Source organism: Physeter macrocephalus, chromosome 12, assembly GCF_002837175.3.
Source record: "Physeter macrocephalus isolate SW-GA chromosome 12, ASM283717v5, whole genome shotgun sequence".
Lineage (NCBI taxonomy): Eukaryota > Metazoa > Chordata > Mammalia > Artiodactyla > Physeteridae > Physeter > Physeter macrocephalus.
The window spans coordinates 83,091,786-83,099,545 of NC_041225.1; positions in this window are offsets into that span (position 1 = coordinate 83,091,786).

Sequence of the window (7,760 nt, forward strand, 5' to 3'; positions counted from 1 at the left end):
AAGGTTGGGGAGATTTCCTTGGAGAGTCGTCAGTGTGCTGTACTCCCATCCCACCTCCCCATCTCCCATTTGGAAAGGGAGGACTTGCTCCCTTCACCTTGGACCAAGTGGAGAGGATTCAGGGGTACTTTCATTGTGCTCCAAACAGGAAGTGTTTAAAGAAGGGAGCCCGTGGGTGGAGTACTTCTCACTAGGAGGCAGAGATGAAAGAAATGCACTGGAGCAAAGCTGCAGTCTCTCTGCCTGGAGGCCCAAGAGCTTGGATTCTGGGGCCAGATGCAGACCCCTTGAGGGGAAGCCTGCCTGGGGTAGCTTAAGAAGGATCCTTTCCACAGCGACCAACAGGAAGGATGAAGGGACCCTTTAAGGACAGCTTATCTGGTGAAACTCACTCCAGAGGCTGCGGGGTAATGGCAGGGAACATCCAGGAGGGAGACCTTGTCCACTTCGAGGGGATTGTTGCAATCATCAGCAAAGGTGGAACCAGGATGTACATCTTGGGAGAGAAGGAGCCAGCCAGAGTGCATCTGCCAAGCGCCAGTGCCAGCTGGTAGCTGTGCCAGTCAGGTAAGACCCAGTCCAGGGCTGACACAAATGGGCTCAGCGCAACGGAATGAGCAGGGCTGCTCATGGTGAGTGAGTCCACTGGAAAGGAATCTGCACTGTAGGGCATCTTTCATGCCCTTTAGGTTCTCATGAAAAGCAGAGTTTTTCAAATAGTTTCAATGATGTACAAAAATGAGGAATTAAGCCACAGTGCCTCATAGTCTCTCCCCTCCCCCTAAGCCCAGGAGCTAAGGCAGCTGTCCCAGATGTTTGACCCAGGGACAGGCCTGATGGTGTATCTTTCGTCATATCTACCTCCCCCCCCCCTTAGATCCCGGAGAGTCCAGAAAACCTGACCTAGCAAATCAGATTGCAGAAGGATAGGGTGAAGAAGCTGATCAGAAACTTCCCTCTTCACTCCAGGGTTCAAATTGGGGCTGGGGAAACTCTGTAAGTTAAACAAAAATGTTTGGAGTGTTTAATATTAGACTGGACTATAGTTAATACGATTGTCAGGCTGATTTGGGTTGTTTGTTTTTTAAAGCTAAGAGTTCTTGGGAAATACATGGAAAATGCCCAAGATTTCACCCAAGGGGCCGAGAAGGAACTAACTGATTGTCAGAGTGTGGAGCATTGAGAAAAAGAATAGGTACTTTGTGATTGTACCCTACTGGGTCTAGCTCCTTCAGGAACATGTTACAGTTGGCACTATCAAACCTTTTCAAATGTGCTCATTTTTTTGTTTGCTTGTTGTTCTTTAAGAGAGAGCTCTATATCTTTCAGTGTCAGAGTTGAAATGAACTCTATCCCTGTTCATATCTTTCAAGCCCATTTCGAGGAAGTAGAAAAAATGTTAGAGTTACTAGTGTTTTGTTTTAAAAGACCAGAAGCCTAATTGCTTGGGATAGCGGCAAGGAAATGGAAGCGAGGAGCTTCTCCAAGGTTCTGTTTGAGCTGCCGCTTGGCAGTTGTTTGGGGAACTCCTTTGGGCTGCAGCTAGCCTGTGAAGGTCTATTGTTCATGGCAAAAGGCACCCCCTCTGGGCCGAGCAACCTCAGGATCACAGTGCTTAATTGGAGGAGGGTACTATCGCATACAAGAAAAAGGCATCCCTTCCCCAGGGCAGCAATGCTGGCGGTCTTGTCAGACACCTTGAATCTCGGCCTCCGATTGCCGTGGCAAACTGTGCGCGTGTTCTCTGAACCTGCAGCTACCGCTCGCCTACCCTTTCATCCAACAATTGCCCCTATCTACAGGCAGCAGTAGCATTGCCCCTTCTCCTCCTTCAGATCCACTCTCTGTACAAGGAGTGGGCTGACAGTTAAGTACCCAGCAGCGCTGTTCCACGGTGCTTGGTTTCCTGCACTTCTCTGAATGTGCTGGCAGGGCTAGGATTTGGTTGGCATTGACCTTCAGCAGTCCATACTTCCAATAGCTAGTCCTCTCAGCTTGGCTGTATTAGTGGGATTCTTCTGGGGACCCATCCTCTTAGTTTTTGGTTGTCATTGTTGGTGTAAGACCTTTATTTAATAATATCTCCAAAAATCTTAAATTTGAGTGCTTTCCATCTTTAGACAACTAGAGACTTACACACTGCATTAAAATCTTGAGATAACAAAGGTACACTCTTTTAAAAAGCAGTGTTCTCTACCTCCATAATCTGTAGAGGGAGAGGAAGACCTGACAAAACGAAGTTTCCACTGCAAAACAGTCCTGAAAGAATTTAAAGCCTTTCTGAACAAATAGGATGTAAACATAACAATATGGAAATGTTTCCATCAGAATCTCCATCTGAATGGGATAAAAATTAAGAAGATGAAGATAAATCAGAAATACTTTCTTTTTATCACAGTATTGAATACATTTTAGAATAGTTACAGATTTACAGAAAAACTTAGATAGTATAGAGAGTTCCTATATGCCCTCTACCCAGTTTCCTCTATTACTAACATTTACATTAATATGGCATATTTGTCACTATTAATTAACTGATATTGATACATTATTATTAACTAAAGTCGATGCTTTCTTTAGATTTGCTTGGTTTTCCCTTAATGTCCTTTCTCTGTCCTGGATCCCATCCCACGTTACATTTAGTCCTCATGTCTCCGTAAGCTCCCCTTAGCTGTGATAATTTCTCAGAACTTCCTTGTTTTTTGATGACCTTGACAGTTTTGAGGAATACTGGTCAAGTATTTTGCAGAATGTTCCTCAGTTGAGGCTTGCCTAATATTTCTCTCATGATCAGATATCAAGAGTGTATCCTTTCAACCTGACTAATCACCGTTGATGTTGACCTTGATCACCAGGCAGAGGTTGTGTTTGTCAGTTTTCTCCACCATAAACTTACTCTTTTTTTCCTCTTTCCATACTGTACTCTTTGAAAGGAAGTTATTGTAAGCGGCCCATGATTAAGGAGTGGGGATTTATACTCCATCTTCTTGAGGGTGGAGTATTTACACAAATTAGTTGGAATTCTTGGAATAGGTTTGCCTTTTCTCCCTCATTTATTTATCTGTTCAATCATTTATTTATGAATTTTATTCTTTGGGCTATAGTCCAATAGTGCTTTATCTATTTTGTTGTTTGAATTGTTCCAGCTTTGGCCATTGAGATCTCTTTCCGTTGGCTCCTGTGTCCCTTTGACATGACCCATCATTGTGGTTTTATTTATTTATTTAAAAAACTTTTAGCACCTCCTTGCTTTCTGACACTACAAGATGCTCCAGGCTCATCTTGTATATTTCCTGTCCCAGTCCTAGAATCATCTGTTTCTCCAAGGACCCCTAGTTCCTTTCATTGGAGATAGTGTATCAAGATCTGGGCACTAGTGTCTTGGTCAGTTTAGGCTGCTGTGACAAACTACTGCAGACTGAGTGTCTGATAAACAACAGAGATTTATTTCTCACCGTTCTGGAGGCTAGACATCCAAGATCAGGTTGTCACTGTAGTTGGGTTATGATGAGGGCCTTCTCCCATGTTGCAGACTGCTGTCTCCTCATTTTACCCCCACATGGCAGAAGATCAGAGAGAGAGAGAAAGCAAGCTCTCTTGTGTCTTTTTATTAGGTCACTAATCCCATTCATGAGTGCTCTACCTTCATGGAGTAATTACCTCCCAAAGGCCTCATCTCCTAATACCATCACATTGGGGATTAGAATTTTGACATTTTGGAGGCATATAAACACTTAGTCCATAACACTGTGAACATTGCTACAAGGGTGTTGCTTCTAGGCTCTCAGTTGACAGAGCAAGGAAATTTATGTGTGGAAACGCTTTCATTGAAGCAAATGGGTATATGCATATATATACTTTTATATTTCTTTTATCATTTCCTCATGAATTCTGTGTCTGTTGGGAAAAATTGCTTAATATGTGCTTTTAGTTATGCATTTTGAGCTGCAGGCCCATTGGGCAGCAACTAGATATTCTCTAATGGGTTTAAAGAAATTAACAACTTAAGGCTTTCCTTTCATTGGGAGATAATTCTCCATGGATCTCTTGTGCTTCTTTACAGTTGGCAAGGAGAGGCATTATCTTTTCACGGATGTTTGTTGGTACAGTGAACGATAACCTTGGGAGACGGAGATAGGGTCTCTCTGCAGAGCAAGGGCAGATTTGTTTAATCTGGATAAGGATAATGTCTCCTTCTGAGGCAAAGTTTGGGCAGGTTTGCTTGCAGCCCATGGTCAAAGATTTGGGTCCAATAAGCTCCTGTATGGGCTTCCCTGGTGGCGCAGTGGTTGAGAGTCTGCCTGCCGATGCAGGGGACGCGGGTTCGTGCCCCGGTCCGGGAGGATCCCACATGCCACGGAGCGGCTGGGCCCGTGAGCCATGGCCACTGAGCCTCTGCGTCTGGAGCCTGTGCTCCGCAACGGGAGAGGCAACAACAGTGAGAGGCCCGCGTACCGCAAAAAAAAAAAAAAAAAGCTCCTGTATCTCCTGTATGTGCAGCATCCATCTAGGCTGCTCCATCTTTTCTCACAGCAATTGGGGACAAGAGGAACAACACAAACATGAAGCCTATCCTGCCTACGGTGTTGTGAGTAACAAAGTCCTTTGTCAAATTGTAAGGTCCAGAAGTCTAGTGTCTTCTAGCAGCTTCCACAAAACTGTGCAGACTAACTTGTAAGGTTGCACGTAGGTAAACCTCAGACTCTTCTCTGGTTCTGACACCTTCATTTAGGTTGAGTACTAACAGTATTCCGATATTTCTCAGCTAGATGTAAGCCTTTTTTGGAGTTACCAATGCTGAAGAATAAGTTTTTAAAATTTTAAATTAAAAACATTTAAAACGTTTCAAAATAAAATCATGACTCACATATAATAAAAGGAAAATTTTATTTAGCTCATGAATTAAAGTGGGAACCAGCCAGCTGTCAAAACTGGTTCAAAGGAGAAGTCAAAGACAAATTGATATGGAGTAAAGGAATGGTAAAATCAATTTACAAATGGACAAAAAACTGGCTTTTTCCATGGGGAGTAGGGTGGGGTTGAACCTCCACCAGACAGAATGTATTTGCATGTCCATAGACAAGAATTATTTGCATACCTGTTATCAGGTATCCACAATTTATAGAGTTGTAAAATAATTCAAATACATGGAAAGCACAAACTCCATAGAATCAGATAACCTGGAAAGGTGTGCTGTAAATGATGCCTAGTTTTCCACTGGAGACATGCAGTAATCTTTTTTGCTTTTTCCAAAGTCTTAAATATTCTTTACACCAATAAAATGTACTGTAAGAATTGTTTCCAAGGTATTGATCCAATGTGAGAGAATTAAAAGGAGGACAGAAAGAGATTTTTTAAGCCTAGACACATACACATAAAAAAGATATTGGAAGAGGTTCTAATTATCTGATCTGGGAATAGAATCCACCAGAGCAGAAGAGCATTTGCTCAGACTCCGTCCAGTAAGAGAAGGAAGTCCTAGTATGTCATTGATTCAGACAGTTCCCTCTACTGACCACTAGGGGTCGCTAAGCAGGCATTTTGACCCCTGACCGGAGGGGCAGGGGTGGCAGCACCTAATCCAGCCATGGTAATGCGCACCTGATTAACACATTTGGGAAGCTCATTGGTGGCAAGACATTTTTACCTAGTCCAGGGCCTGACACATAGTAAGCATTCAATACATATTTCTTGAAAAGAATTATTCAGAACGCAGGGGGTGCTTTTACACTGTAGACATCTAAGAGATATGATATTTCAGAGTAAGGATTCGTTAAGACTTCTGGTCATATTAGGACAAAAGGAGAAAACATTATAAATTAGAAGTCACTAGGTTAATTAAACAAAAAGAGATACATTTAGCCATGAAATTAGACTTGGAAAATCTGTGAACAGTTTCCGTTGCCTGTACAAACACCAACGTAGCAAAATACTTGTTTCAATGCAGACCTGGTAGTCCTCCTTTTCTTTGTTTCTGTTTTGCTCAGGGGCCATCAAATGTTGATTCTTCCACTCCTATCCCCCAAAACTTTCTAACTTCTTACTAATTTTGGTGCAATGAGAAACTGATGGCAAGTCATCTATGATTTTAAGGAATCGATTAGGATAAGATGAAAAGTGAAAAATAGAGGGGCAATGACTATGGGTTAGATCCACAGCTGGAAGGAAGGAGAGCGAATCAGGAGGCTCTTAGAAAACCCCAAGAACAGATCTTCTCCCTGCCCTTGACATTCCTGGCTCCTGACACGCCTTCTGAGGACATCTGTTGTTTTTGCCTGCCTAGGGGCCCTTCCCTCTTCTACTGTTAATAGTGCCTTGATTTTACCCTGAGGGGGATGAACCCCTCCCCGACTGGGCACGGTCCTGAGGGGGCTGTTAGTTCACATCCTCCCCCCCATCGGATGGCTGAGGGGTAAGCACTAAGCCAAGCTAGGCCAACCAAAGGCTCGGTCACTGGAAACTCTTGTAGAGCCTGAAAACCACTGGACTTCTTTCAACTTGGTGTCTCAAAGAGACCATCCATTACTTCTTGCTTTGTAGAATCCCACAGCTGTGCTGTTTTCCATCCTTTCAAAGACCTGAGTCTTTATTTTTTCCTTCAAGTCCATGAGCCACCCCACATTCATCTAGTAAATTCCTATTTGCCTATATAAGCCAGAGTTGGTTTCTTTATGACTGCAGCCAAAGAATGCTGACTGATGTAATGGGAAAAGGGAACAAGTCAAAAACCTAGTCCTATGTTACTTCTATAATCTCAGTTGAACTTATCTTTGCAAAGAACTAGCCGGAAGGAAATGGAGACTCCTTGAAAATGAGGCATTACTAACATTTATGGATAACATTATGTTCTAGACACTTTTCTAAACATTTACAAGTATTCTTATTTAAGAATACTTACCTAAGAATGACCCCATTGAATAAATGTTATTTTTTCCCATTTTACAGTTGAGAAAACTGAGGCACAGATGATTAAATAACCTGCCCATTTTCACATGGCCAGGTTAACATTCTCAAAGTTTATTCTGTAGAGTACAAGTTTTTCAGACGTGTATTAGTTTCCTAGGGCTGCTATAACAAAGCACCACAAACAGGGTGACTTAAAACAATAGAAATGTATTGTCTCACAGTTCTGAAGGCTAGAAGTCTGAAATCAACTGGCAGGGCCATGTTCTCTATGACTGCTTTAGAGGAGAATCCCGACCTGCCTCTTCTAGCTTCTGGTATTTGCCGGCAATCCTTGGCCTTCCTTGGCATGTAGAGGTACTCCTCCCATGTATGCCTCTGTTTCTCTCTGTGTGTCTCACTCCTCTTCTCCTAAGGACACTAGTCATATTGGATTAAGGGCCCACCTACTCCAGTATGACCTCATCCTAAGTGATTACATCTGCAATACATTATTCCCAAATAAGGTCACATTCTAAGGTACTGGGGGTTAGGACTTATTTTGGGGGTCGGTCATTTTTAGATATTCATGTTAAATATGTTTTTGAGGGTTTTTTTTTCCACTTTAACTCGTCACAAGAATGTTGATAGCAATTGCTCCAAAAAAGAATTATGTAGTCAAATAAATTTGAAAAACACAGGATTAACCACCATTACAGTAGGATTCTCAGCTCTAGTACTTTGGGAGGGTCTTTAATTTGTTAAGCTGAAAGGGAGCCAGCAAACTGGGACTGTAATGTACAATTTCTCAAACATGTTTGGGTATGAACTTCTTTCTACTGTGGGATTGGTGGTCTGTGTGACACAGATCACAGGCC